General features: G+C 46.3%; 1 long non-coding RNA gene across 1 annotated transcript; it reads left to right on the top strand.

Moving 5' to 3' along the window:
* Positions 1–728: 728 nt before the first annotated feature.
* On the top strand, positions 729–16163 carry LOC125946699 (uncharacterized). The gene is made up of 3 exons (XR_007467791.1): positions 729–832; positions 12219–12280; positions 16003–16163. It is a non-coding gene; the product is annotated as an uncharacterized LOC125946699 (long non-coding RNA).
* Positions 16164–16450: the final 287 nt, after the last annotated feature.

The raw sequence follows: 16450 nt of genomic DNA, 5'->3' as shown, positions 1-16450 counted from the left end.
AGAAACGAATGTTGAAGGGCAGATGGCGTCACGTTCAACTGGTAAAACGAACAGCGAACTGCGGCTCCTCATGAAGTAGTGCAGGGAGTGCAGGTGAATCGAATGGACCTGACATCTCGTCCACTCTTCCGTCCTGTCGTCACATAAGAACCTTCACATCGCCCCGCTCGCGTCTCAATGCAAGCCTGGTTGTTGCTTTTATGGAATAACAACTATATCTGATACATCAAGAGTCCCTTTAGCTTTGCTTAAGAGAACTTAATTAAGGCGAAAGCCTTAGTCATGCTCATGACTATGAATTCGACCGTCAAACTGAAGCCTCTTCTTCACTTAGTACCTCATCCGTACCCCTTCCATTGGTTTTTAGTGTTAATCTTTTTTCGCTGAGCCCTTGTTATTTTTGCTGAGTCGTGCTCATGACTGAGTTCTACCATCATCCTTTAGTGTTTCCTTCACTTAATACCCACGTAACAACGCATTTGAGTGGCTTTTGAGTGTTAATCTTTTTTCGCTGAGTCATTGTCATTTTTTCTGAGTCATGCTCATGACTATGACTTCTACCGTCATGCCTTAGCGTTTCCTTCCCTTAGTACCCCCATCCGAACCCATTTCAGTGGTTTTTGAGTGTTAATGTTTTTCGCTGAGTCATTGTCATTTTAGGCGGCTGTATCATGACATACATGACATGCGTGTCATTACATGCGAATGCAGCCATTTACCGGTTGTTACTACAACTCAACTGATAGAACTTGCCATAAAATGGAAGACAGAATGTGTGGGGCTCACTGTAATAGCTTTAACAGCTGTGAAGACTGCGCGAAACACTGCTGCAGTAAGTGTATTAATTTATACCAATGGAGCAATGTGTGAATGTATGAATATGGATGTAATTCATGTCATGACCTATCATTTATGTTCGTCATACACTGTACTCAAACTGTGCCAATTTTGGTACCTACCAAATTAACGAAATGACCATGAGACCACCAAGACGTTGGCAGCTGCTTCATGACCTACATGACACACATATCATGATACTCATATCATGACCTATCGTTTATGTTCGTCATACACCTTTGTCATACTATGCCAGTTTTGTTAAATACCAAGTTAATCAAACGACCGTGAGAGCACCAAGACGTAGGCGGCTAGATAGATAGATAAATACTGTGAAAGTGGCAAATGTTCACGAAGAAATGCTTCCCATTTAATAAACAAACACTTAGTATCTACACAACGTATTCCTTTGAAATGGTTTTTAAATACAAAATACACACGCAGCCCTATCACGCTCATACGTACTCAAAGACGCCATAGGCGCATCTTGAGCATGATACCATCGTGATGTGATGATTTGATATAATTAGCAGATAGATGCAGAAACAGGGGTATCTAACTTGTTTGCTGCTGCCTTTATACTGCATGTAAAACACTGTCGGCAATAAATGTTCCCGGTACAGGCTGCTTGTCAAAAAAAGTTGAATTCTTATGAAACCTGTGGGAACCTTTACGGCCTACAGAAGAATCTAATCAATTGAAAACGTCATGCCTTAACAGAACAGAAATTCACATTTTTCGTGGGATTGGGTGCAGTAAACTTTTCTCATCGGCTGTATACTTCAGCGCCTCTCGCCAAACCGACCGAACCTCTGCGTTCGTGAAGTAATTTTGAAACTTTACAAAAGTAGGAGTACGAGGAAATGCAATGTAAGTAATGTAGGCTTCTCGAGCGTAACCTGGTAGTTTAACATTATGCCGAAGTGCTTGGGGTGCGTAATTTTGACACGAGCTATGGATCAAACCTGTCCTACCTTTGGTGTCGCAATTACGTTGTCCAACGTAAAGGTATAGTGAACTAGATAGGGGTAGTGGGTCGAGGGAGAGCGGGTAGGGGCAGCGCCGGCGAGGCGAAACACACGGAAATATTCGCGCGCCATGTGGTGGCGCCACTGCGCCTTTCACCTGAAGCCGCATCCCCGCCGCACGCGTTCGGACAGGCCCCGACGTGTGAATGTAGTTGCACGTGCGCGGTTTTGTTGGTGGCGTGTGCGCGTTGAGTTGGCTGAAATACTGAATTATGAGATAGGGATACCTCGGCAAAAGAACTATTCCTTTGCGCCTGGTTCTAAGACTGGGTTCAGCAGAGTGAAAGATGCCCCGAAGTTGTCTCTGTTCAGTGTCCCCGAGGATGAAATGCGCCTGACATGGGAGCGGAATCTAAACCGTAAGAACAAGCCGCTGGATGCCACTGTCGCCGTATGCGAGCTTCATTTTGAAGGAAAAATATGTACTCAGAGATTACGTGCACGTGATCGAAGGCAAAAAGGTACGTACACCACGCGGAAAGCCCACTCTCTCGACAGAAGCCGTGCCCACGATTCTGCCTAATCTCCCCATGTACATTTCGAGAAATCCATCGCGCGAACGGCCCACAAGGAAAAGGGCTGCCTTTCAACTCCATGGCAACCGGACAAAAGGGCGGTGCCTGCAAGAGGACGACCTGCAGACCAGTGAAACTGTGGACATAGGTGACGGCGCTGAAAATCGCGCCTTTGTGCTGCGTGAAATTCCCAAACCCACTGAGCATAGGGCACTGCTCACGTTTCCGAACTATGATGGTGTTGGGTTTGTTTTGGCTTCGTTGGACAGTGAGAAAAAGACTGTCGGCGTTGAGAAGGCTGTGCTGATGAACTACGGCGAGAGCCCCAGTGCAGTAATTTGCCGCACGTACTGTACATACGAAAGACGTTCGTATGTGAGAGTGTGTCACGGACGATGGACGAGGCAAAGCAGGTGCTGGAGGTAGCACATTCATTGCAAGGGAGCAGGCAGGTTAGAACTCCACGGCGACAGGGCTGAGAGTCACTATTGCCAGTACATTGTCTCTCCTGAAGTACTTGGCAGAGAATGTAGGGTTCAAGTACTTGATGACTGCTCGTCTCAGCACCGACTCCGTAGAGCACATGTTTGGCATTATCCGCCGGTCCAGCGGCTGTAATGCCCACCCCTCGCCAGATTAGTTTCTTATCACAGTTAACTGTTTGTCATTTTACAACATGGCAAGGAGTGTGGACGGTGAAAATGGCACCCCTGCTATCATAAATACACTTCTCAGCGTGGACGACAAAACTACAAACATTTCTTTAAACAGTGTTGATGATCTGCTCGCCCAAGTGAGGTTAAAAGAAGCGAAGAGTCTCTAGCCATAGTAGAAGCTCCCAGTGCTAGCCACTCATAATTAGTAATGGTGAGGAGTCAATCGCGGCTAATATATTACGTAGCAGGCTACGTAGCAAGAAAGTGCGTCCTAAAACTTGACTGTTGTTTGTGTGAGCACATCCTCCTCGTCAGGCGAACAGAAGCCACACCTGTTACCCTCAGAGTACACTGAGCAGTGTGACTGGGGAGGACTTTTGTATCCGTCGCAGGATTTGTACTCATTTATTGAAGCTCTTGAGAACATATTCACAGAATGCTTAAGCATTTTAGAGCTGTACACGGAACAGCATCTGTGATGTTGTGGCTCTTCTAAAGAGTAATTTCCTCTGCTCCAATGGTGTTGGATGCGACGCTCACAAGGAATAAGTAAGCATGAGTATTGCTTCTTTCTATGTCCTCACGCGACTCCACTTCTTAGTCAAAGGTATTAACAGCTCGAGAAGCGCAAAGCCACAGAGAGCTAAGCACCTTAAGCTGAGCAGGACGACCTAGGGGCCTGGTTTTGTTTTACTTGACGCCGCTTTTGTGATCTGAGTGTTTGTCCTAATAAAATGGTTTCGTACCTTCCTTCAGAGCTTTCTCTCTCTCTTTTTTTCTCTTCTTTTTTGCAATCACGGCCCCGGCGGTCCCCTTTCGATGTACAGGTACACCCGTTCATTCCGACTAGCCACGCGTAGTTCCGCGAACTTTATCATACTCGGATTTGTACCTAAAATCCGATGGCTGGGAGCTTTTCAGTCAAAAATATTTATTTACACAAAGGTGGTTGCTTCGGCTAGTTGGTATCCATGGTAAAAAGCGATATCCCGCTCGAAAGACAGGAACTGAGAGAGACGAAACGCACTGCGCTGTGTGTGTGTCGTCTCTCAGCCCTTGTCCTTCGAGCTGTACATCGTTTTTTACTGTTTATTCACTATAGACAACAGTATAGAAATATATTTAGTCGCCTTTTGCTGAAATTGTGAGCAATGTAAGCATTCAGGAGTCAAGCATGAGCTTCAGATATATCGTACTCTTCCGGATGAGCACGCGGCGAATAAGCGCGAACTGCAGGGCGGTTCAGGTGAAAGGCGCAATAGCGCCGCCTGCCGGTTTCCGTGCAAACGACCTCGGCTCCCGGATCGCCCTCGTCCCACTACGCCTATCTAGATCACTATAGTAAAGGGAAGTTATTGCGAACTACGCGGGCTTATCGGGCTAGTTGTGTCCCGCGAATATGTCTGCGCACTACCAGATGATTTCAGTTTCATAAAGGCGCAGTGCGTTCTCGGAATACATATTTAAATATCGTTGAGTATGTTACGAGTGATCATCGAAAGGAGAGTCGCCCCTTCAACAGACAACATCCAACTGCCCTGACCACGAATTATTGTTCATTAATTCATATTGCCGGGTTAATTCTAGCAAGTATTATAACATGTTGTTCTTGTCCTCAAGCATATTCGCTCCAGTTAATGCGTTATTTCTTTTGGGAATAGTATCAGAAATAACTGAATATAAACCATGCGATTCTCTCAGGAGGACGGCGTTGTGATTTTCTGACAACAAGCAGGGAATGTGGCCATTCTACCGGTTGGTACTACAACTCAACTGATAGGACTTGCCGTGCAATAGAAGACGGAATGTGTGGGGCTCACTGTAATAGCTTTAAGAGCTGTCAAGACTGCGCGAGACACTGCTGCAGTAAGTTTATTGATTAATTTATACGAATGGAGCAATGTGTGAATGTAGGAATATTGATAATTGTTGGCCATGTCTTAATAACATATAAGGCTTGAATGCTGTAGTAAATTTTTAAGCGAACTTTTATCGCAGAACTTTTTATTGGGCTATTTGGCTCGCAATTTTCACAGGCTCCCATGTTTTCGGCGGCGGTGCTGGTGGTGGTGGTGATGTCACGCGGGAAAGTGGGCCGATTGTGGTAATAGTGCAGAAAGGATCCAAGCTGAATGGCACATACCCCTGTGGGCTCGGGGACCTGTAACGCGCCCTTGAACTACCCTTGTCACACGTGGGACCCAAAGAGGCAGTATCACCAGCCCTTCGCCTGTCCAGAAAGTGGGGGTAAACGAAGCTTGTCGTCCGATTCTAGCGTGAAGATTTGCGAAGCCCAGGCGAAACATCAGCGAAACGCCGCGAACCCGGAGTTGCGGCAGCGCGATGTTCAGGCCAAACGCCAACGGAGAGCCGCCGACCCTGAGTTTAGGGCAAGCGAAACAGAATGCCTGCGACGGTGTCGTCTTGCCACAAGCTTCGCTTACCGCCATTTTCTCGTCAGGGGAAGGGCTGGTGAATCTTTTTTTTTTTTTCGGAACAACGCCACTCAACAGTCGGCTGTAATTCTCGTACTCGGCATGTGATCTAAAGTGTTGTGGTCAGTTCTAACTCTCTCTTCCTGCTTCAATTTATCCTTCGCCTTCTCTATCTTTCTTTTTTTACCTCCTCGAATGGGTGGGTATGGTTTCTATTTTATAAGAGAATTCCTAGCCTGTTTTTCCTCTGTTAGGCAGATGCTCGACCTTCCCGGCGATTTTCTGAAGTTAAACGTCTGCTTGACTTTTAAGAATTGGCAGTTAGGAGTATGAAGCTCGATCGCGTCGCGAAAAACAGTAGGGCCATACCGCTGACACCAAAACTTCAATTCGCGCTACAGTATCCAATGCCTCTTAGCTGACCAGCTAACGTAACTGTCGTAGCGTAGCTGACCAGCTTGCAGCACAACGTAAGCAATCGCTCGCCTGACATATCCAAGGTTATAAAAGCTGAGCGCATTCCTGCGCTACACCTTCATATTCATGTTGCACAATTTAAAATTGATCTTCTGCAAGAAAAATGGATATCCTTTAGATAATCTTGGTCGCCGTTCCGGTTATAGAGAAGCAGAAACGTACTTCAGGCTAGAAAAGTGAATCGGTGCTCATGTCGCATCTTCAGGTGGAAAACCCCTGCTAACCATTACCTTCTGCGTCGTGGATAAAAGTAGGCAGCGTCGTGCGAAGAGAGGCTCCTACACCTTTTAGTCGTCGATCTTAAAGTGGCATGAGATAAAAATGATGGTGTGTTCACGAAAAAAAATTCAGTAAAAAGCCGCCAACCATGTTGTTCTCTGAAACAGTTTTGCGCAACATAAAAAGTCTGCTTTCACAAGTATGGATACTGCAATGAAAGGCATGGTTTTATGGAAGACTCTCAACACTCTAATGAATATGCAGTCGTCAAAGGCTCACGTTGGCTGCTTGAGCTACGCGGTTTTTAGGTGGCTTAATCCCGTTGTATTCGCTTGTAAGCAGGAGTCCGTTATGGCTGCTTCTGACGCGCTTCCTGCCTTTTCTGTGTAGTCGTTCTTGCTAGGTTTCTTTAATTTCTTTAGTGTGTTAACAGCTTATTCAATCTGTCATATTCATTTTTGTGTTTCTCATGTTATAATGCCACATCGAGGTAGGGGCCACATCCAGTACAACTAATATCTACAAAATCAGTCAATTTTAATCTATCTTGGAGATTGCTTTTGAAAAGCACGTGTTGGATGCACAAAGGCGTGCGGTGGTAAGGCTATCGGCAATTCGCACCTTCGAACGTTTATATAGATTGAGATCAATGCATATACACGCCCTCAATCTGGTGCTCTCGAGGGAGCAAACGCGCCGTCTTCCGTCGCCCGAAAGGGCCTGAGGGGGGGAGGGAGGGGACGGCGCTGTACTTCGGCAAAAACTGCGGATTTCGCGACCGCGCCCGAGGGGAGCCGCCAATTGCATCTCAATCTCGCGCGGGCAAGAGGGAAAAGCTGGGAGGAAGGGTGCTGTCTACCGTTTGCAGAGTGTTGGTGCGCCGACGGCTCATACATTTGTGAGTGCTCTGTTGTTGCAGCTGAGTTTGCGTCGAAGGGATATCCGGCAGCACGAAACTCACTTCACTCGCTGCTGCTGAAGCGCTTCCTCAGGCCAGCGTTTTGACAGTGAGTGTCCGCGATAATCGAGTGTGATGTGTTCATGTTTGCCTGTGCGCACTGACACCACGCTTGCTAATAATTAACTAAGCGAATGTTTTCAAGCTCACACGGCCAGTAAAACTTGTATCACTCCTACGTATAGCTGTTTACTAATTTGCTATCGAAATCCGTGCTTCGCATTTCGGGCGTAACTGCGACTTTTTTGTTTTGCTTTTTTTTTAAATCAGGTGTGTAAGAATGCTCGGAAGCGTGATAGGAGCGTATCGGAAAGTATCGTATAACATCGTGCTTGGACACAATGCGCATCGAAAGCGACGAGGTTCTATTGCGAGTCCAAGCGAGATACTATAGAGTCGCTTACAACTCTATGGATGCATCACGACTCATTTTATACGATGAGTATGCTGAACTGGTATGCTGCACCAACACTCACGGAAGCGGCATGTAGCATGCCTACACGTTTTCTCCAATCGAGAGTGACATTCTTAGTGACACTGAAGGCGCAAAAATCTGCTACCTACTACGCATACTTATGTTGATATATTTTTGACAGCAATGCTGTTTATGGCTTGGCTTCCGTAGATTTTTCATGCGCGTAAGCAAAAGCTCAGGTCCCGCGTGAACGCGCTTGTTCCACTACTCGCGCGTTCGTCGTCGTCTTCCTACACAGCTGGCTCGTCGGTGCGAACGCGCTTGCGCTACTGCTCTGGCATTCGTCGTCGTCTTCTTCCACAGCTGGCTCGTTGGCGTCCCTCGGATATGCATTTTGATTAGATTAGTTTTCAATAGGCACCATTTTCAAGATCAGTGGACCCCCAGGTTGCTCTAAAGATTTGCCACTGTGCGACCCTCGTCGGTATACATACGTTCGCACCGGCCTTACTTTGTCGGGGTTCGAAGTGCTTGCGTACCCAGTTTCCTTTCCTTCCACTCTCCCATAGTGCGATGCCGTTGAAAGGTAATGCGTGTCTACTTTCCTCCGGCTCCTCTAGGCGGCGGTCCACTCGTCCTCTCGAATGTATATATATAAAAAAAGAGAAAGACAAGTGTCCATTCTCCATTTCCAATTTCACTTCTTTTCTGTCGTCGTAATGGGGAGACCGTGTATAGTCCGGCTTCCCGAGAAGCAACGCGCCATGAAAAACGACGGCGAGGACAGATGCGCGAGTGCAATCGGCACCGGTGGTACGGTGGCTAGATGGGTAGGTGTGCCGTCCGCCGGGCACGAAGAGTAGTTCAGCGCTTCTGCGCATCATGACGACAAAATTGGCGCTGCGGTCGGGGGCCTGTCGCAGGCGGCGCGCGTCGTCTGCTGCTGCGGCCACGTTACATTGCAACTGCGGCGTATTTACCATCGTATTTAAACTGAAAACCACATTCACAGTGGCATCATAGACAGTTACAAATTTCTCAACGCAGCAGAGCTCTGTCACTTGCGAAGGTAACGTACTTGCCTTTTCCGTCACCTGTTTGTTTCCCCGTTTGACGTTCAAGAATATAATAGCAATTAACGCTGTTTATTTCGGTAACCACGTTAAACTTGAGTCTACGAGGAGAAGCACAAATTTTGCATAGACGAAATAGCCCTTCATCAGTTCTTCTGAAGCGAGAAAGGCGAAGTTTGCTTTGCAGAATAGATGTAGTATGTAGGGGCTGTACACGAACGTGCAGGGCGTATTCGTATACCACGGAATGGGCAAGAGAAATGCTTTGGCTGGAAGGGATGTAAAACACAATAAAATAAATATTGATATTCCTAAAATCCTTTGATTCTAAATATTGAAACTAAAATATTTTGATTCGATTTCCTTGAGTGCAGTGAAGGAAATTGAACCAAAGGATTTCAGTATTGGGGCTATTATAAATTTATAAAATATATTATAAACTTGTTGGTGATAAAGAAAAAAAGTTCTTACGTCGTGCGATTATGTATGATGAAAGCAGTAGCTTGTAGCATGAAAAATCATAGTTTTGGACTTGTGAAGATCGTATGCATGTATACTAGAATACAATAATAATTCAGGTAATTCTTCGGTCACACACGCAAACCATGCAGCAACACCAAGCTTTTATTGCAACTATAGATTTAAATGAAACACTTCACTGCATCACAGCGCTCAAAATGCACGTAGAGTAGCCGCAGCGTAAGGTGCTTTTTGTTTTCTGGAGTACGCTCAGGAGCAAAGTTTTGGTCGTCACAAGGAAGTGCAGGCGAGCAATGTATTAGCTTGATGATGCTGTTCGTAATTTCGATTTTATGCTGCTCACAACCCATGACTCCTGAACGCTTCAGCTGGCGAAAGGAAAAGAAAAGATGCCAGCGGCAGGGCATATCTGCCCGTCGTTGCGTTGTAAACCGCGGCCGCTGCACTTGAAGCTGAATCTTTTGCACACACAAACATTTCGTCGGCCGCCTTTGAGCAGGTTCATTTCTTCACTTGTCTACATATACTCATTCTTCACCTGTAGAACACGCGATATTTGCATTCGCATCCTATTTGCTTGGAGCGCGTGTAAGTTTGGCTAATGTCTCCAGAGGAGTTGCTGGCTGTCTCTTCCGGATTATTTCAACGGCCGACATGCCGTTGGAGTCTCGCCTTGTTGTTTTTCTAGAAATGTTCTTCAATATGTAAGGCGCAGCGTCGGGTAGCACTGAAGGAACAGCGTCACTCTAACCGCACATACGCCATCGGAATCTGCACAATCTTCCTGCCGGTCATACGCTCGATGACATGCTCCTTGAAGTGGCGCTGGCACATGACTAATGTGGTTGAAACATTTTTTTCAGCATGGCGAAGGGCAAGCTGGCGTCTCTGGGAAAGTTCTGGGTCTAAGCGCATCGAAACCAATGATTCTTTAGCGCGTGGTTTGCATGTTTGTAGCCGAACTTACAATTCGGCGCAATGCAAGTGGTGCTCTTCCGGCTTGTTTTCTTCTGTGCAGGAACACTTTCACTCTGTCCCGGAGTCTCGCGAGCTTCTTATTCACGAATATCACCCACAGTCTTCACTTCGCTCCTTAAACATCCAAGGAAATTACGAGAATTCGGAGAACTATCGTGACTATTCGGAGAACTATCGAAATCGCCTGTGTGTAGAAAAAACTATTATCATCAGCGTTCGCTCGAGCGTCGTTGTCTTCTTCCGCTGCTTGCTTGTTGGCGCCCCTCGGGTTGCGCTCGTGCTCGTGCTCGGCACGCGCTCCAGCCACTGCTCTCGCATTCGTCGTCATCGTCTGCTCCCACGAGTGGTTGCGTTGGCGCTCATCATTCCAGCGTAGAATTTCACTTCTTTTCTGTCGTCGTAATGGGGAGGCCGCGTTTACGGGGGTATGAGCCATTCATTGTCTTACGTAACAGACAGATTTAATTTTGAAGCAATTGAATATCGAAGAATCGCAAGCGACAATGGTGGACGAATGCTGCTAACTACGCCGCCGAGCAAACTCGAGACATGAAAAGCAAATGACAACGGCGGACTGCGGGCATACCGTCAGTGACGTCATTCTCTCCGTCGCAGCCGAACCTGTTTGTAACCTCATAATTGAGAAATACTTTTACATGCCTCTTCCTTACAACTCGTACAAAGGTAAACGCAACATACTTTAATTAGGCAAACCACGGCTGGTATTTAACAAATTTACTTTAAAACAGCTGTATAGGTAAGTAAAAGATAATAATGAGTATACTACGACTATTTTCCCTATCATGGCATGCCACGTGCAAAAAACTGTTTTCGTCATGTCGTTTTGTCACACAGCGTAATTCTCCAAATTTATAAGCTCAATATTGTCGTTTATCAAAGATAACCTTCTCTTGATCGAGTCAAAGTTAACATAAAAAATACCGCTTGCTGCTGTATATTGCTAAGAAGTACGTATGCCCTGGTTTCCCTAATAAAGAACGTAACTATGTGGCTCAATGTATCGCGGTAATTAGTGCGCAAAGCTACTTTTGTAGGGCTTATGTAATGAATGCTCGAATACAAACACATGTAAAAATAAATGTTCCAAACATTTATTCGCCTTTCGGGCGAAACTGAGACTTGTTTTACAAAGCGTATATGAGTGTGGAGAACGTGGCGCTTTTGCACAGGAGCTGTCAGGCAAGGCAGAGATATTGTGCCGCAATAATCATAGTTTTAAGGAACGTATCGATACAAAAACATTAATTAGCATTCTAATTCAAATGCAGGGGCAGTTGTTTATATGGTAAAGTTGGAGGCATTCACCTCTTGGTATGCCTTTATGATTTAAATAATGAAAATCACACCTAATTCGACATATCCCTCATTGAGTTCCAGCGCCCAATCTACGACAAATTGAAAGTAGGCTTGTCCGGAGAGCAGAAAAGGTAGTCCCGCTTTATCACGGCAGATATAAACGACCCAGGAGGAGTTTTACGAATGGCATAACGAGACATATGGTTATACTGCATTAGCTGCAGACGCTTGCCAGGAAACGCATGCCATTAGAATATTTGATAGAGGCCCAGTTGCAAAACTTCGTGGCACTTTGCAGCACAGGGCGTTTCATTCCGCCCTGGTAGCAAGCCACCTGCCCTGCGCTCTCGACGCACTCGGTTTGGGTATTGTGTTTAAAACGCTGGAATTTAATGATAAATATGAGGAGTGGGTTGGCGAATTTCAATATATTTTAAAAATATGGACGCATCGAAATAGAACTGCCTCCTTATATAGAACACTACCACCAAAGTTGCAACAAAAAATGCAATGAACAAGTTCTGTCCTTAGCCTTCTAGAAATTGCGTGATCCATGACAATGTACGTCCTCCGCGCCTAGCAAGTAATCTCCAATGCCGTCACGTTCGCTTCGCTACACCTGTTTGTAGCTTCGGGTTACATTCAGGTGGATGACAATTTCGCCATTTCGCGATACTTACTCCAACTTGTGGGATTTCGCAGAACTGCTTTGCCAATCTGTATTGTGTAAAAAAATAAAGAAAAAAATAGGAGCCCTGTATATACATACTATTATAATTATCTGTTACTGACAATTTTATTGTTCAACAATGAATCTTGTTTTTTCGCAGCATCTACGTGCCTTAAACAGCACATACCAATAACGCCTCTTTTTATACCTCCCTATATATTGGTGAGCACAGTTTTGTCCCCTTTTCATTTGACAAATTGTGCTTTCTTTATTGCGCTAAGCCGTTGTTGAGCTTGGTGTCGACTTATCTCTACAACATTACGCTCTAACGTTCCCCCAATGCAAATAAATTGAGAAATAATTCGGAAGAACCAGTATCACGATGTCTGTAGATGGTAAAGCGTTTTTCACTGAATCAATGTGGCGACACAAGGTAATGCAACCGTGGAAACGACCTAGGTATAAAGTGTGTACTGCCACAAGACTGTTCTTTAGTGCTTCCCTAGGAACACTAGGCACCATCTAGTAGCGCCGATGCGAAGCCTACGCGTGGCCTCCGTGATGCATGTCGTGTTGGTGCGTGGCTCAGAAACGCTTCATGCAGCAGCCCGCCTTTCTCCGGCTTCTTTCCGGACATGGTGCGCCACATAGTGGCGCTCCTGAGAAGTACGCGAGTGGCCTCCGCGACAACATGCTTGGCGCACCGGTGCTTTTGATTGCTCCCTAGCATGCACCATACTCAATGGTGCATACAGAGTGACCCAAGTTGGCGACAGTTTCGTTGAAGAACGGCACATAAACCGTTTGTTATTGACGGGTGCCGATAAGGCTTTTGGCGTGAACGATGCTAATTGAAACGTGGATCCTATTGGTGGTGCTGAACGTGGTGCATTGGTGGCGCAGCGCGCTAAAGCATAAGGTTGCGGTCCTTGAAGAAAACGTGTCACGTGCATTCCGATTTCGCGCAACATCGTACAAATTTGAAGGACATTTTTTGTCATTATGTTGCAACACATTCCCAGTGGCACATGCCTTATAGAAGTTGGTGTCAAAGAGGTTCATCGAAGACCGGCAAACACCTACTGGCACATACGCAGCGACCCAAGTTGTATCCACGAGGTTCACCTGAAGACCAGCACAGACCGCGTGGCACGTATCCAGGGCTGCAAGTCGGCATGACAGAGTTCCATAGACAAGCGGTGCACACCGACTCCCACATCAGCCATGACCCATGCTGGCGGGAAAGAGGTTCGTGCAAGAATGGCCCATGTTTACACATTACCACGTGCGCAGATAACCAAGCTGGTCGACAGGTAGATTTGGAGCATTGTTCTCTCAGCACAGCAGCCCGAGATGCTACCCATTAGACCATGGGCTATGCAGTGACCCTGGTAGGCCACAAAACGGTTGGGCGACATAGCTACACCGACAGTAATTGCAATATTACCATAATATTGAGATTAGCATTTTTAGGGTCCTTCATGCACTTTCCGGGGGCTGTCTGTATGTATGTAATTCTATCTATCTGTCGATCTATCTATCTATCTATCTATCTATCTATCTATCTATCTATCTATCTATCTATCTATCTATCTATCTATCTATCTATGTCTTTCACCGTTTTACACCAATGAGAACAATGTTTTTGAGAACTTCATGGAAAAATGACTTGTGCAGCGAAATGTATTGCAGAGGGAACAGGGTTCGGAACGCACCGTCGCACCAACTTGGATTAATGGGTACGTGGCACTGTGTACCTATGTGCCTCTCTTCAACGAACCTCTTTCGCGTGGAGATGGGGCACTGTAGATGCGGAACTGGGTAGATACCCTTGTTCGAAGAAACGTTTTAGCGCCGGCAAGGATTTCTCGAGAGGAAAGGGACTGGGAATGTGGCATGGGTATGCACCTCTCGATCTGCAATGAGTTTTTTTTTTTTTCGCAAAAGCTTCCCTCTCTCTCTTACTTGCAGCACTGTATATATGAGTACAGAGTCTAGGTGCACCGAAGCTGAGCTTCGTGTGCGCTGTGTCCACGCCGCTTAATTCGGGTTGAAGCGAGAGGCAGCACGAAGGTCAATTCGCCGACTGTTGCTGCCGCTCTTGGGCCACTCAGTCTGCGCGTCTCTTTCTTGAAGCTGCTTGATACCCATATGGGTCACTGCATGGGTCAGTAGGTGTGCGCCGCTGATTAGTGAACGCTTCTGACCCCAAGTTTTGTAACATAGGTAACTGCCACTCGTAATGTGCCGCTCTATGTTGATAAAGATTATCCTTTTATTATCTCTGATGCTCCGCGCAGTTGACGTCGCACGGAACATAGACTTAATAGGCGTCGCCTATAGATGGCCCAGCTTCGGAAGTGGGAAGCAGCGTGTAGTAGCAGGAGTACAGCGGGAGATTAGCCCGACTGCATTTATACGAGGTCATTAAGGCTAAATCATTAGGCGGCTCATGGGACGAAAACTTTACGGTCCGGCATTATGGCACCAGAAATTCAATGGCGCCAAAATTGAGGGTACCACCCATGGCCATTGGCGGGGCTCGAACCCACGACGTTTAGTGGGAGTCGAATCCATTTCATTTGGTGTTAATTAAGGCAAAGTCAATTAAGGCACTTGAACCCACGACCTTTGGTGGGAGTCAAACCCGTGACCTTTGGTGTTAATTATGGCGAATATAATTAGGGCGCAGCTAATTAAGATATAATTACGACACTCGAGCCAACGACCTTTGGTGGGAGAAAACAAGTAATAAAAAGAAACAACGCATTAGAATGAAAACGCCATGTAAGGCAATGAATGCCTCGTGAGCTCGCACGCTTTTCGCCTTCATCCTGTTTAGGGTATGGTAAAGTGACTGACTTTTTGGGAGTGGGAGCTTTTCACAACCGAACTATAAAAACCATTAAATATTTGCCGTGTTCCGCTTAACTAATCCCACTTGACAAGGTTTCTCGAGCAGCAGCTCAACGCATTAGCAAGCTGCGCCCAAATTTCACTGGGTATGGGCCACGTGTCAATGAACGCCTGTGACGTCGACGCTTAAACGAGCTACGCCACGACCGCAGTGGGTATGTGCCTATTTTCAATGAACATATCGCCAACTTGGGTCACTCAATATGTGTCATTGGGTATGCTGCCAGAGAGGGATACAATTCTTAGCTTTTGCGCGCAATGGCACGCCATCATTTCGGAAGTCACGAGCAGGCTTCGCGGCGGCAGAGCCAGATGACGTCGAGTGTTCTTAGAGAAGCGCAAAAACGAAATTCCGCGGCCAGCACTCCTAATACATAACTCCTTTCTACGCTGGCAATGTACTGTGTCGCTATACTGCTTCAATGCTAAGCTGATAACCGCGACTGTCATCAAGAGATAGATTCTGCTTGTTCTTTTTAATAGTTGACTATATAGTTTCAGCCGGCACCAATAAAGGCAGTATCCTAAGACATGAAAGACCTTGTTACGGAGGTGAAATTAACCACAAAGACTAGTGTTATATAAACAAATTCTGCTACCTTTATAGTTTACCATTAAAGTAAAACGAAACATGCAGCGATGTAGGAGCAAATTCCTGGACTTCCTAAATTTACACCTTGGGGTCACAAGTGGCATCAGTATCAGGATTGTACTAGATCGTGCAGTAAGCCGTATATGGTTACAATGCAGTGTTCGGAAGTGCTTTAAAGTGCATGCCTGTTCAAGAAAACCAAAAGTAGTGTAGAAAGTACGTGATTCTTTATTCGCCATAGAAATTCAGACTCAAAAAGAACAAAATGTGGCAGCTTCTGTTTTATAACCTCCGTCAAGCAGCGTGCGTACATGAACATTACTTATTCGATTGGCCTGGCAGATCTACAATGCTATGCAATATATGCACATTTCCGGCGATAAATTGAGGCCAGTGGATTCCAATTTATTTCTAAGGCGTATTTTTGTTGTTTTAGAGCGCAGCTCTTAGGCGCCCGTTCATACGGCGAGCGTCGGCGTCCCTCGTAACCGAGCCAACGAGCACAGCGAAGGGTAAAAGACGGAACGCGGAGCGTAGCGGGGGATGAAAGACGGCGACAGCGAAGAGAACGCGAGGAGGAAAGTGGAGGAACCATGAGGCGGGAAGAGGAGGAGCAGGGTTTGTCCGAAAGCGTGAGAAGAAATGCATAGTGCCGCGCAAGACGGGCTCGCAGAGTAACGCACGTCGTCTGTATGGAAACAAAGCGCTGCGTGAGCGGAGGTCTGTCTGAGACGGCTGCTGTCAATCGCGCCCACGCGTCACCCACGCGCTGCCTCTCGCGATATCCCAATTTGCGAGGCAGGCGCGCTACACTTCGCTGCGTTTGTAACTTGCTGCACGAGGCAGATTGTCCGTCCCAGTCAGTATATCGCGAAATGAAAACA

This window comes from Dermacentor silvarum, chromosome 7 (assembly GCF_013339745.2).
Source record: "Dermacentor silvarum isolate Dsil-2018 chromosome 7, BIME_Dsil_1.4, whole genome shotgun sequence".
NCBI classification, from domain to species: Eukaryota; Metazoa; Arthropoda; class Arachnida; order Ixodida; family Ixodidae; genus Dermacentor; species Dermacentor silvarum.
This window is presented reverse-complemented; position numbering and strand designations above follow the sequence as displayed.